The sequence below is a fragment of the Oncorhynchus mykiss genome, chromosome 23, assembly GCF_057628025.1.
Source record: "Oncorhynchus mykiss isolate SJ-2025 chromosome 23, ASM5762802v1, whole genome shotgun sequence".
Lineage (NCBI taxonomy): Eukaryota > Metazoa > Chordata > Actinopteri > Salmoniformes > Salmonidae > Oncorhynchus > Oncorhynchus mykiss.
Window position 1 is genome coordinate 59,664,465 of NC_143044.1, and position 14,703 is coordinate 59,679,167.

Genomic DNA, 14,703 nt, shown 5'->3' on the forward strand with positions numbered 1-14,703 from the left:
GGCTGCAGTGAAAATAGTGTGTGTGTGTGTGTGTATGTGTTTCATTATGAGTATTGCACCTTACTCAATCTCAATTTCCTCAACTCCTCCTGGCTGTGTTCAGTGTGAGTGAGAGATATTCCATTATTTTATTAGTTGAGAAGATAAATGGTTGTTTGTCTCAAGTCCTCTCCACCCTCACCCACGTGTCAGGGGCTTGCTTGTTAACTACACTGACTGCTCAGTTTGGCCGGGCGGCCATCTCTAGTTAGACTCTTGGTGGTTCCAAACATCTTCCATTTCAGAATGATGGAGGCCACTGTGTTCTTGGGGACCTTCAATGCTGCAGACATGTTTAGGTACCCTTCCCCAGATCTGTGCCTCGACACAATCCTGTCTCTGAGCTCTACAGACAATTCCTTCAACATTATCTCTTGGTTTTTGCTCTGACACACACTGTCAGCTGTGGGACCTTATATAGACAGGTGTGTGCCTTTCTAAATCATGTCCAATCAAATTAATTTACCACAGATGGACTCCAATCAAGTTGTAGAAACAGCTCAAGTAAAATCAATGGAAACAGGATGCACCTGAGCTCAGGTTCAAGTCTCATAGCGAAGAGTCTGAATACTTATGTAAATACGGTATTTATGTATTTGTTTTAATATACATTAGCAAACTTTCTAAAAACCTGTTTTCACTTCGTCATTATAGGATTGAGATGTCATGATGGGGTATTGTGATGTCATTATGGGATATTGTTATGTCATTATGGGGTATTGTGATGTCATTATGGGGTATTGTGATGTCATGATGGGGTATTGTGATGTCATTATGGGATATTGTTATGTCATTATGGGGTATTGTGATGTCATTATGGGGTATTGTGATGTCATTATGGGGTATTCTAATGTCATTATGAGGTATTGTGATGTCATTATGGGGTATTGTGATGTCATTATGGGGTATTGTGATGTCATTATGGGGTATTGTGATGTCATTATGGGGTATTGTGATGTCATTATGGGGTATTGTGATGTCATTATGGGGTATTGTGATGTCATTATGGGGTATTGTGTGTAGATTGGTGAGGTAAAACATTGATATAATCCATTTTAGAATAAGGCTGTAACGTAACAAAATGTGGAAAAAGTCAAGGGGTCTGAATACTTATCTCTCTGTGTCTCTCTCTCTCTCTGTCTCTCCCTCTCTCTGCGTACGTCTCTCTCTCTCCCTCTCTCTGCGTCCGTCTCTCTCTCTGCATCTCTCTCTCTCTCTCTGCATCTCTTTCTCTCTCTGCATCTCTCTCTCTCTCTCTCTCTCTCTCTGCATCTCTCTCGCTCTCTGCGTCTCTCTCTCGCTCTTTGTCTCTCTCTCGCTCTCCGTATCTCTCTCTGTGTCTCTCTCTCTCTCTGTGTCTCTCTCTCTGTGTCTCTCCGTCTCTCTGTGTCTCTCTCTCTGTGTCTCTCTCTCTCTCTGTGTCTCTCTCTCTGTGTCTCTCTCTCTCTCTGTGTCTCTCTCTCTGTGTCTCTCTCTCTCTCTCTGTCTCTCTCGCTCTGCGTCTCTCTCGCTCTGCGTCTCTCTCGCTCTGCGTCTCTCTCGCTCTGCGTCTCTCTCGCTCTGCGTCTCTCTCGCTCTGCGTCTCTCTCGCTCTGCGTCTCTCTCGCTCTGCGTCTCTCTCGCTCTGCGTCTCTCTCGCTCTGCGTCTCTCTCGCTCTGCTCTCTCTCGCTCTGCGTCTCTCTCGCTCTGCGTCTCTCTCGCTCTGCGTCTCTCTCGCTCTGCGTCTCTCTCGCTCTGCGTCTCTCTCGCTCTGTGTCTCTCTCGCTCTGCGTCTCTCTCGCTCTGCGTCTTTCTCGCTCTGCGTCTCTCTAGCTCTGCGTCTCTCTGTATCTCTCTCAGCGTCTCTCTCTCTCTGCGTCTCTCTCTCTCTCTGTGTCTCTCTCTCTCTCTGTGTCTCTCTCTCTCTCTCTGTGTCTCTCTCTCTCTCTGTGTCTCTCTCTCGCTCTGCGTCTCTCTCTCTCTGCGTCTCTCCGTATCTCTCTAGCGCTCTCCGTATCTCTCTAGCGCTCTCCGTATCTCTCTAGCGCTCTCCGTATCTCTCTCAAGCGCTCTCTGCATCTCTTTCGCGCTCTCCGTATCTCTCTCTCGCCCTCTCCGTAACTCTCTCTCTCTCACTCTCCGTCTCTCTCTCTCTCCGTATCTCTCTCTTTCCGTATTTCGCTCTCTCCGTATTTCGCTCTCTCTCTCTGTATCTCGCTCTCTCCGTACCCCTCCTCCTCCCTCTTCCCTATTATCTCTCTCCCCCGCATTCCCATCTCTCTCTCTCTCTCTCTCTCTCTCTCTCTCTCTCTCAAGGAGAGATGAGCTGCAGCGGCAGTAAAGGAGATATTCTCCGTGTGCTGAGTGTCTGCTTTCTGAGCTCCCTGGACTTTCAGTGTGTGTCTGTCGGTGAGCCAGCGAGCGCCCCGGACTTTCAGTGTGTGTCTGTCGGTGAGCCAGCGAGCGCCCCGGACTTTCAGTGTGTGTGAGCCGCTCTCTGCTTCACTGAGAGAGAAGGAGAGAAGGAGGAGCAGAAAAGGGGGAGTACCTGATTCCAGTCTCGCCCGCTGTGGGCTTAGAGGAAAAGGGAACATTTCTCTCTCTACTAGTACGAAGGCAGCAAACAGCCAATGTGCCTCAACTATAGGAACTACACAACGACTGCCCTGCTGGGGGCTCTGGCTCTGCTTACTTCTACCATGACATAGCCTGCTCTTCCCCCAGGGAGACTAACCCACTGAGGGAACAGACATGCACGGTGGGCACTACCAGGGATCTATGCTGCTGTCAGGTCCTGTTCATCAGTGATTTACCACGGAGGTGAGTCGCCCAGGCTCTTTTCATATCTCAGTTAAACCCGGTGGTGCACATAGAGAGGAATGTTCAGATACCTCTGGATGGAAGGGGATGGTTCTGAAATTAGTGTTAGGTAGAGAATAAACTACGGGGAACTACAGAGAATGAACTACAGGGAATAAACCAGAGGGAATAAACTACAGGGACCTACAGAGAATAAACTACAGGGAAAAACTACAGGGAACTACAGAGAATAAACTACAGGGAACTACAGAGAATAAACTACAGGGAACTACAGAGAATAAACTACAGGGAATAAACTACAGAGAATAAACTACAGAGAATAAACTAATGGGAATAAACTACAGGGAACTACAGATAATAAACTACAGGGAATAAACTATAGGGAACTACAGAGAATAAACTACAGGGAATAAACTACAGAGAATAAACTACAGGGAAAAAAACTACAGGGAACTACAGAGAATAAACTACAGGGAATAAACTACGGGGAAATACAGAGAATAAACTACAGAGAATAAACTACAGGGAACTACAGAGAATAAACTACAGGGAACTACAGAGAATAAACTACGGGGAACTACAGAGAATAAACTACATAGAAAAAACTACAGGGAACTACAGAGAATAAACTACAGGGAACTACAGAGAATAAACTACAGGGAATAAACTAAAGGGAACTACAGAGAATAAACTACAGAGAATAAACTACAGGGAACTACAGAGAATAAACTACAGGGAACTACAGAGAATAAACTACGGGGAACTACAGAGAATAAACTACATAGAAAAAACTACAGGGAACTACAGAGAATAAACTACAGGGAACTACAGAGAATAAACTACAGAGAATAAACTAAAGGGAACTACAGAGAATAAACTACAGGGAAATACAGAGAATAAACTACAGGGAACTACAGATAATAAACTACAGAGAATAAACTACAGGGAACTACAGAGAATAAACTACAGGGAACTACAGATAATAAACTACAGGGAATAAACTACAGGGAACTACAGAGAATAAACTACAGAGAACTACAGAGAATAAACTACATGTAACTACAGAGAATAAACTACAGAGAACTACAGAGAATAAACTACAGAGAATAAACTACAGAGAATAAACTACAGAGAATAAACTACAGGGAACTACAGAGAATAAACTACAGGGAACTACAGAGAATAAACTACAGGGAACTACAGAGAATAAACTACAGGGAACTACAGAGAATAAACTACGGGGAACTACAGAGAATAAACTACAGAGAATAAACTACAGGGAACTACAGAGAATAAACTACAGGGAACTACAGAGAATAAACTACAGGGAACTACAGAGAATAAACTACAGGGAATAAACTACAGGGAACTACAGAGAATAAACTACAGAGAACTACAGAGAATAAACTACATGTAACTACAGAGAATAAACTACAGAGAACTACAGAGAATAAACTACAGAGAATAAACTACAGAGAATAAACTACAGAGAATAAACTACAGAGAATAAACTACAGATAATAGACTACGGGGAACTACAGATGAGTGATGATGCTGTTGTCTTGGTAACTGAGGAGTGGATGTTACATAACATTATTAAGAATGTATTTCCAAAACAGATATACAGCATCTTGTTTAGGTGTGGAGATGTTCGCCACATATTTGACTCACTATAGGAATGTATTGTTCTGGTATGCAGGAAGAACAGAGACTACTGTTTCTGGCAGGGGCTGAATATCTAACAAGAGCTGTGTGGTGTGTGTGCTGTGTGGTGTGTGTGCTGTGTGCTGTGTGTGTGCTGTGTGGTGTGTGTGTGCTGTGTGTGTGCTGTGTGGTGTGTGTGTGCTGTGTGGTGTGTGTGTGCTGTGTGTGTCAGTCAGTTGACTGCTGCTCAGATGAAGCACCTTAACTGAAGAGCAATCTAGATTAGTGAACATGACGATCCAACCATCTCATTACTGAGCTCAGGGACGGGGGACGGGGGACGGGGGGCAGTGACCATTTAGACCTCACTGATTGTGATTGTCCTCCAGGTGCCACCACCTCTCTACCCTTCAACTCAAAGAGCATGTCTCTCTCTCTCTCCCACCACCTCTCTACCCTTCAACTCAAAGAGCATGTCTCTCTCTCTCTCTCCCCACCACCTCTCTACCCTTCAACTCAGAGCATCTCTCTCTCTCTCTCCCACCACCTCTCTACCCTTCAACTCAAAGAGCATGTCTCTCTCTCTCTCCCCCACCACCTCTCTACCCTTCAACTCAAAGAGCATGTCTCTCTCTCTCTCCCCCACCACCTCTCTACCCTTCAACTCAGAGCATGTCTCTCTCTCTCCCCCACCACCTCTCTACCCTTCAACTCAGAGCATGTCTCTCTCTCTCCCCCACCACCTCTCTACCCTTCAACTCAAAGAGCATGTCTCTCTCTCTCCCACCACCTCTCTACCCTTCAACTCAGAGCATGTCTCTCTCTCTCTCCCCACCACCTCTCTACCCTTCAACTCAAAGAGCATGTCTCTCTCTCCCCCACCACCTCTCTACCCTTCAACTCAGAGAGCATGTCTCTCTCTCTCCCACCACCTCTCTACCCTTCAACTCAGAGCATGTCTCTCTCTCTCTCCCCCACCACCTCTCTACCCTTCAACTCAAAGAGCATGTCACTCTCTCCCCCACCACCTCTCTACCCTTCAACTCAAAGAGCATGTCTCTCTCTCTCTCCCCCACCACCTCTCTACCCTTCAACTCAGAGCATCTCTCTCTCTCTCTCCCACCACCTCTCTACCCTTCAACTCAAAGAGCATGTCTCTCTCTCTCCCCCACCACCTCTCTACCCTTCAACTCAAAGAGCATGTCTCTCTCTCTCTCCCCCACCACCTCTCTACCCTTCAACTCAAAGAGCATGTCTCTCTCTCTCTCCCCCACCACCTCTCTACCCTTCAACTCAAAGAGCATGTCTCTCTCTCTCTCCCCCACCACCTCTCTACCCTTCAACTCAAAGAGCATGTCTCTGTCTTCCCCACCACCTCTCTACCCTTCAACTCAAAGAGCATGTCTCTCTCTCTCTCCCACCACCTCTCTACCCTTCAACTCAAAGAGCATGTCTCTCTCTCCCCCACCACCTCTCTACCCTTCAACTCAAAGAGCATGTCTCTCTCTCCCCCACCACCTCTCTACCCTTCAACTCAAAGAGCATGTCTCTCTCTCTCCCCCACCACCTCTCTACCCTTCAACTCAAAGAGCATGTCTCTCTCTCTCTCTCCCACCACCTCTCTACCCTTCAACTCAAAGACCATGTCTCTCTCTCTCCCCCACCACCTCTCTACCCTTCAACTCAAAGAGCATGTCTCTCTCTCTCTCCCCCACCACCTCTCTACCCTTCAACTCAAAGAGCATGTCTCTCTCTCTCTCCCCCACCACCTCTCTACCCTTCAACTCAAAGAGCATGTCTCTCTCTCCCCCACCACCTCTCTACCCTTCAACTCAAAGAGCATGTCTCTCTCTCTCTCCCCCACCACCTCTCTACCCTTCAACTCAAAGAGCATGTCTCTCTCTCTCTCCCCCACCACCTCTCTACCCTTCAACTCAAAGAGCATGTCTCTCTCTCTCTCCCCCACCATCTCTCTACCCTTCAACTCAAAGAGCATGTCTCTCTCTCTCTCCCCCACCACCTCTCTACCCTTCAACTCAAAGAGCATGTCTCTCTCTCTCCCACCACCTCTCTACCCTTCAACTCAAAGAGCATGTCTCTCTCTCTCCCCCACCACCTCTCTACCCTTCAACTCAAAGAGCATGTCTCTCTCTCTCTCCCCCACCACCTCTCTACCCTTCAACTCAAAGAGCATGTCTCTCTCTCTCTCTCCCCACCACCTCTCTACCCTTCAACTCAAAGAGCATGTCTCTCTCTCTCCCCCACCACCTCTCTACCCTTCAACTCAGAGCATGTCTCTCTCTCTCTCTCCCCCACCACCTCTCTACCCTTCAACTCAAAGAGCATGTCTCTCTCTCCCCCACCACCTCTCTACCCTTCAACTCAAAGAGCATGTCTCTCTCTCTCTCTCCCCACCACCTCTCTACCCTTCAACTCAAAGAGCATGTCTCTCTCTCTCCCCCACCACCTCTCTACCCTTCAACTCAGAGCATGTCTCTCTCTCTCTCCCCCACCACCTCTCTACCCTTCAACTCAAAGAGCATGTCTCTCTCTCTCCCACCAACTCTCTACCCTTCAACTCAAAGAGCATGTCTCTCTCTCTCTCCCCCACCACCTCTCTACCCTTCAACTCAAAGAGCATGTCTCTCTCTCTCTCTCCCCACCACCTCTCTACCCGTCAACTCAAAGACCATGTCTCTCTCTCTCTCCCCCACCACCTCTCTACCCTTCAACTCAAAGAGCATGTCTCTCTCTCTCCCCCACCACCTCTCTACCCTTCAACTCAAAGAGCATGTCTCTCTCTCTCTCTCCCACCACCTCTCTACCCTTCAACTCAAAGAGCATGTCTCTCTCTCTCTCCCCCACCACCTCTCTACCCTTCAACTCAAAGAGCATGTCTCTCTCTCTCTCCCCCACCACCTCTCTACCCTTCAACTCAAAGAGCATGTCTCTCTCTCTCTCCCACCACCTCTCTACCCTTCAACTCAAAGAGCATGTCTCTCTCTCTCTCCCCCACCACCTCTCTACCCTTCAACTCAAAGAGCATGTCTCTCTCTCTCTCCCCCACCACCTCTCTACCCTTCAACTCAAAGAGCATGTCTCTCTCTCTCTCCCACCACCTCTCTACCCTTCAACTCAAAGAGCATGTCTCTCTCTCTCTCCCCCACCACCTCTCTACCCTTCAACTCAAAGAGCATGTCTCTCTCTCCCCCACCACCTCTCTACCCTTCAACTCAGAGCATGTCTCTCTCTCTCCCCCACCACCTCTCTACCCGTCAACTCAAAGAGCATGTCTCTCTCTCTCTCCCCCACCACCTCTCTACCCTTCAACTCAAAGAGCATGTCTCTCTCTCTCTCCCCCACCACCTCTCTACCCTTCAACTCAAAGAGCATGTCTCTCTCTCTCTCCCCCACCACCTCTCTACCCTTCAACTCAAAGAGCATGTCTCTCTCTCTCTCCCACCACCTCTCTACCCTTCAACTCAAAGACCATGTCTCTCTCTCTCCCCCACCACCTCTCTACCCTTCAACTCAAAGAGCATGTCTCTCTCTCCCCCACCACCTCTCTACCCTTCAACTCAGAGCATGTCTCTCTCTCTCCCTCTAACCATCTCTCTACCCTTCAACTCAAAGAGCATGTCTCTCTCTCTTCAGCCAGCTGGTTCTGAGGCTCAGTTCACCAACCCAAACCAACCCCATAGAGCCTCAGGACAGCACTCAGAAAATCTGGCCCAACCAAATCATCACAAAACAAAAATAAAAATAAATCACCTATTGGAAAGACACAACAACAAATCAAAGTAAACTTCAATGCTATTTGTCTCTAAACAGACAGTACATGGTGGCAGACTATCTGACCACTCTGACTGATAGAAAACTGAGGAAAACATTGACTAGGTACAGACTCAGAGAGCACAGTCTGGCTATAGAGACCGGTCGTCACAGACAAACCTGGCTGCCCAGAGAGAACAGTCTGGCTATAGAGACCGGTCGTCACAGACAAACCTGGCTGCCCAGAGAGGACAGTCTGGCTATAGAGACCGGTCGTCACAGACAAACCTGGCTGCCCAGAGAGGACAGTCTGGCTATAGAGACCGGTCGTCACAGACAAACCTGGCTGCCCAGAGAGGACAGTCTGGTTCTCTGTTTCTGTCTGTCTGTCTCTGGGAAACAGAGGCTGGGAGAGAAGATGTGTATTGCCCAACCCCCCCCATGGTTCTGCTGCTATAACTTGGCAAGCCAAAAAATAGTTGTGGGAGAACCAAAACGTGACTGGGAGAGAGGAAGAGAGAAAGAGATGGAAGAGAGGAGGAGAGGCTTAAAGAGATTAGGGAAAACAATGTGGTTCTGCTTCACATGGCCACTACAAACACTCTAGGTGTTCTCTGTGAAGAGATCAGACCAGAGGGGAAGTGTTCTCTGTGAAGAGATCAGACCAGAGGGGAAGTGTTCTCTGTGAAGAGATCAGACCAGAGGGGAAGTGTTCTCTGTGAAGAGATCAGACCAGAGGGGAAGTGTTCTCTGTGAAGAGATCAGACCAGAGGGGAAGTGTTCTCTGTGAAGAGATCAGACCAGAGGGGAAGTGTTCTCTGTGAAGAGATCAGACCAGAGGGGAAGTGTTCTCTGTGAAGAGTTCATACCAGAGGGGAAGTCTTCTCTGTGAAGAGATCAGACCAGAGCGGAAGTGTTCTCTGTCTGAAGAGATCAGACCAGAGGGGAAGTGTACTCTGTCTGAAGAGATCAGACTAGAGGGGAAGTGTACTCTGTCTGAAGAGATCAGACCAGAGGGGAAGTGTTCTCTGTGAAGAGGTCAGACCAGAGGGGAAGTGTTCTCTGTGAAGAGATCAGACCAGAGGGGAAGTGTTCTCTGTCTGAAGAGATCAAACCAGAGGGGAAGTGTTCTCTGTGAAGAGAACAGACCAGAGGGGAAGTGTTCTCTGTGAAGAGGTCAGACCAGAGGGGAAGTGTTCTCTGTGAAGAGATCAGACTAGAGGAGAGGGGAAGTGTTCTCTGTGAAGAGGTCAGACCAGAGGGGAAGTGTTCTCTGTGAAGAGATCAGACTAGAGGGGAAGTGTTCTCTGTGAAGAGATCAGACCAGAGGGGAAGTGTTCTCTGTCTGAAGAGATCAGACCAGAGGGGAAGTGTTCTCTGTCTGAAGAGATCAGACTAGAGGGGAAGTGTACTCTGTCTGAAGAGATCAGACTAGAGGGGAAGTGTACTCTGTCTGAAGAGATCAGACTAGAGGGGAAGTGTACTCTGTCTGAAGAGATCAGACTAGAGGGGAAGTGTACTCTGTCTGAAGAGATCAGACTAGAGGGGAAGTGTTCTCTGTGAAGAGATCAGACTAGAGGGGAAGTGTTCTCTGTGAAGAGATCAGACTAGAGGGGAGGGGAAGTGTTCTCTGTGAAGAGATCAGACTAGAGGGGAGGGGAAGTGTTCTCTGTGAAGAGATCAGACTAGAGGGGAGGGGAAGTGTTCTCTGTGAATAGATCAGACTAGAGGGGAGGGGAAGTGTTCTCTGTGAAGGGGGGGGAGTGCCGACTGAGTTTCCAAAGGAGAGATGAAGTGTTGCCTCCTCTCTACTGCCACGACCCCTAGGAGTGGTGCTCATTCATTCCAAAAACAAATTGCTCTGCTATGAAAGAATGAGTGTTTTTGGTGGAGGCCAGATGTTGTCTTTCATGTGGTAATTGGGTTATTTATTAGGAAACAGGTTTTTGTCAGAGAGCAAACACTAGACGACGTCGGTCTGTGTCTGGGGTGTGAGGCGTGAGGTAGAGAGTGTTGCATGCAAGAGGACACATCGCACACCTGATCCCACCTGGCTGGCGTGTATGTGTGTGTGTGTGTGTGTGTGTGAGAGAGAGGGTTTTCTGTTAGCTGGTAATAGCCAGGTTTTGGCCAATATTTTTTTTTATTTAAAGTCGATAAATCAAACTGCCCGAAAATATATATATCACAAAGCAAAATAATGTGTTTCCTCGTCTTGGTTGATGGATATACCAGCGGATGGAAACACATTTGACTGATCGTGCCTATCGGTCTGTAGGTTAATTGGCGCGTGTGTATTTTCGCTATAGCCGTTATGTATATGAAACGTGCACAGTATCCCGACACAGAGACGAAGGGGAAATCTGCCGGACAGAAGACAGAGCTGCAGCTCCTCCAACAGCTCGTTGCTGCTGGACTGAAAGGTGGTTAGAAGCCCAGTCACCGGGGAACACTTCTACATGCAAATCGCTTGTTAAAAACAGTTTTGATTGGCCACCATTAAAAAAGAGCTACTATTTATTTATTTTTTTATCAACAGGTAATTGAAGCTCGCTTCCCATTTGCTATTCACGTGTAAAGACAACGGTAGGCTTCAGAGTCTAACACCATTTTGTAACGAGCTGGAGGAGGCCGTGTACATTTACGAAAAATATATACTTCATTGTTGGAAACCTGAATGTTTCACTACATATTATGAGGCATGTCTTACCTTGAGTCAAAGTAAAACCGACCATAGAAAGGCAAAATGAAATAAAATAAAAATCACATTTTATTTGTCATGTGTTGAATACAACTGGTGTACTTGTGAAATGCTTGCTAAGAGCCCTTCCCAAAGATGCAGAGTTAAACAATAACATAGTAACAAAATGAATCCAAAAAAATACACAAGAATGGATCTATATACAGGAAGTACTTGTGGATCTATATGCAGGAAGTACCAGATCAACGTGGATCTATATACAGGAAGTACCAGATCAATGTGGATCTATATACAGGAAGTACCAGATCAATGTGGAGCTATATACAGGAAGTACAAGATCAATGTGGATCTATATACAGGAAGAATCAGATCAATGTGGATCTACATGCAGGCAGTACCAGATCAATGTGGATCTATATACAGTGAGTACCATATCAATGTGGATCTATATACAGGAAGTACCAGATCAATGTGGAGCTATATACAGGAAGTACCAGATCAATGTGGAGCTATATACAGGAAGTACCAGATCAATGTGGATCTATATACAGGAAGTACCAGATCAATGTGGAGCTATATACAGGAAGTACCAGATCAATGTGGATCTATATACAGGAAGTACCAGATCAATGTGGAGCTATATACAGGAAGTACCAGATCAATGTGGATCTATATACAGGAAGTACCAGATCAATGTGGATCTATATACAGGAAGTGCAAGATCAATGTGGATCTATATACAGGAAGTACCAGATCAATGTGCAACTATATACAGGGAGTACCAGATCAATGTGGAGCTATATACAGGAAGTACCAGATCAATGTGCAACTATATACAGGGAGTACCAGATCAATGTGGAGCTATATACAGGGAGTACCAGATCAATGTGGAGCTATATACAGGAAGTACCAGATCAATGTGCAACTATATACAGGGAGTACCAGATCAATGTGGAACTATATACAGGAAGTACAAGATCAATGTGGATCTATATACAGGAAGTACCTGATCAATGTGGAGCTATATAAAGGAAGTACCAGATCAATGTGGATCTATATACAGGAAGTACCAATGTGGAGCTATATACAGGAAGTACCAGATTAATGTGGATCTGTATACAGGAAGTACCAAATCAATGTGGATCTGTATACAGGAAGTACCAGATCAAAGTGGAGCTATATACAGAAAGTACCAGATCAATGTGGATCTATATACAGGAAGTACCAGATCAATGTGGATCTATATACAGGAAGTACCATATCAATGTGGATCTATATACAGAAAGTACCAGATCAATGTGGATCTATATACAGGAAGTACCAGATCAATGTGGAACTATATACAGGAAGTACAAGATCAATGTGGATCTATATACAGGAAGTACCTGATCAATGTGGAGCTATATACAGGAAGTACCAGATCAATGTGGATCTATATACAGGAAGTACCAATGTGGAGCTATATACAGGAAGTACCAGATCAATGTGCAGCTATATACAGGAAGTACCAGATCAATGTGGATCTATATACAGGAAGTACCAGATCAATGTGGAGCTATATACAGGAAGTACCAGATCAATGTGGAGCTATATACAGGAAGTACCAGATCAATGTGGATCTATATACAGGAAGTACCAGATCAATGTGGAGCTATATACAGGAAGTACCAGATCAATGTGGAGCTATATACAGGAAGTACCAGATCAATGTGGAGCTATATACAGGAAGTACCAGATCAATGTGGAACTATATACAGGAAGTACCAGATCAATGTGGATCTATATACAGGAAGTACCAGATCAATGTGGAGCTATATACAGGAAGTACCAGATCAATGTGGAGCTATATACAGGAAGTACCAGATCAATGTGGAGCTATATACAGGAAGTACCAGATCAATGTGGAGCTATATACAGGAAGTACCAGATCAATGTGGAGCTATATACAGGAAGTACCAGATCAATGTGGAGCTATATACAGGAAGTACGAGATCAATGTGGAGCTATATACAGGAAGTACGAGATCAATGTGGAGCTATATACAGGAAGTACGAGATCAATGTGGAGCTATATACAGGAAGTACCAGATCAATGTGGAGCTATATACAGGAAGTACCAGTACCAGATCAATGTGGAGCTATATACAGGAAGTTAAAGATGCTAGTTGACACATCTTTAGATCTCTCCTAGCAACCCATGCTAGTTGTCACATCTTTAGGACTCCCCTAGCAACCCATGCTAGTTGTCACATCTTTAGATCTCCGCTAGCAACCCATGCTAGTTGTTGCAACTTTAGGTCTCCCCAAGCAACCCATGCTAGTTGTCGCATATGTAGGTCTCCCCTCTTTGTACAAGGCAGCCCCCCTGTCTGATTCAGGTGGGGGGGTATGCGTGTGTATGGGTGTGTGTGTCTGTGCGTGTATGGGTGTGTGTGTTTCTGTGCGTGTATGGGTGTGTGTGTGTGTGTGTCTATGCGTGTATGGGGGTGTGTGTGTGTGTGTCTATGCGTGTATGGGGGTGTGTATGTGTGTGTGTGTGTGTGTCTGTGCGTGTATGGGTGTGTGTGTGTGTGTGTGTATGGGTGTGTGTGTGTGTATGGGTGTGTGTGTGTGTCTATGCGTGTGTACAGAGGCTCCTACTTCCTTCTAGCAGTGACTGTGGCAGGCAGGCAGACAGGTGTGTGTGGAATCAGACTTTGCGTGTTGGTATCTGACGGCAGCCACCCAATTATCAGCACAGTGAGCACACTGAACGAGGAGCACATCTCTCTCGGTCTCTCTCCTGTAGGTCTACAACGCTGATCATCTGCACTGATACACTTCCTCTAGTCTACAGACATCACGGTGTGACTGATACACTCCCTCTAGTCTACAGACATCACAGTGTGACTGATACACTTCCTCTAGTCTACAGACGTCACAGTGTGACTGATACACTTCCTCTAGTCTACAGACGTCACAGTGTGACTGATACACTTCCTCTAGTCTACAGACGTCACAGTGTGACTGATACACTTCCTCTAGTCTACAGACGTCACAGTGTGACTGATACACTTCCTCTAGTCTACAGACGTCACAGTGTGACTGATACACTTCCTCTAGTCTACAGACATCACAGTGTGACTGATACACTTCCACCAGTCAACAGACGTCACAGTGTGACTGATACACTTCCTCTAGTCTACAGACATCACAGTGTGACTGATACACTTCCTCTAGTCAACAGACGTCACAGTGTGACTGATACACTTCCTCTAGTCTACAGACATCACAGTGTGACTGATACACTTCCTCTAGTCTACAGACGTCACAGTGTGACTGATACACTTCCTCTAGTCTACAAACATCACAATGTGACTGATACACTTCCTCTAGTCTACAGACGTCAGTGTGACTGATACACTTCCTCTAGTCTACAGACGTCACAGTGTGACTGATACACTTCCTCTAGTCAACAGACATCACAGTGTGACTGATACACTTCCTCTAGTCTACAGACGTCACAGTGTGACTGATACACTTCCTCTAGTCTACAGACGTCACAGTGTGACTGATACACTTCCTCTAGTCTACAGACGTCACAGTGTGACTGATATACTTCCTCTAGTCTACAGACGTCACAGTGTGACTGATACACTTCCTCTATTCTACAGACATCACAGTGTGACTGATACACTTCCTCTAGTCTACAGACATCACAGTGTGACTGATACACTTCCTCTAGTCTACAGACGTCACAGTGTGACTGA

The 14,703-nt window shown here is 46.3% G+C and overlaps 2 protein-coding genes across 6 annotated transcripts in view; one reads left to right on the plus strand and one right to left on the minus strand.

Moving 5' to 3' along the window:
- Window positions 1–14,703, minus strand: part of LOC110514830 (dedicator of cytokinesis protein 1) — a 611,880-nt gene that overhangs the window by 285,727 nt on the left and 311,450 nt on the right. The window lies entirely within an intron of this gene.
- Window positions 2,332–14,703, plus strand: part of LOC149972643 (inhibitory synaptic factor 2A-like) — a 73,037-nt gene continuing 60,665 nt past the window's right edge. Inside the window, exon 1 of the mRNA XM_090217800.1 lies at window positions 2,332–2,839. The gene's annotated coding sequence lies outside the window, so the exon portion shown is untranslated. The remainder of the gene's footprint in view (window positions 2,840–14,703) is intronic.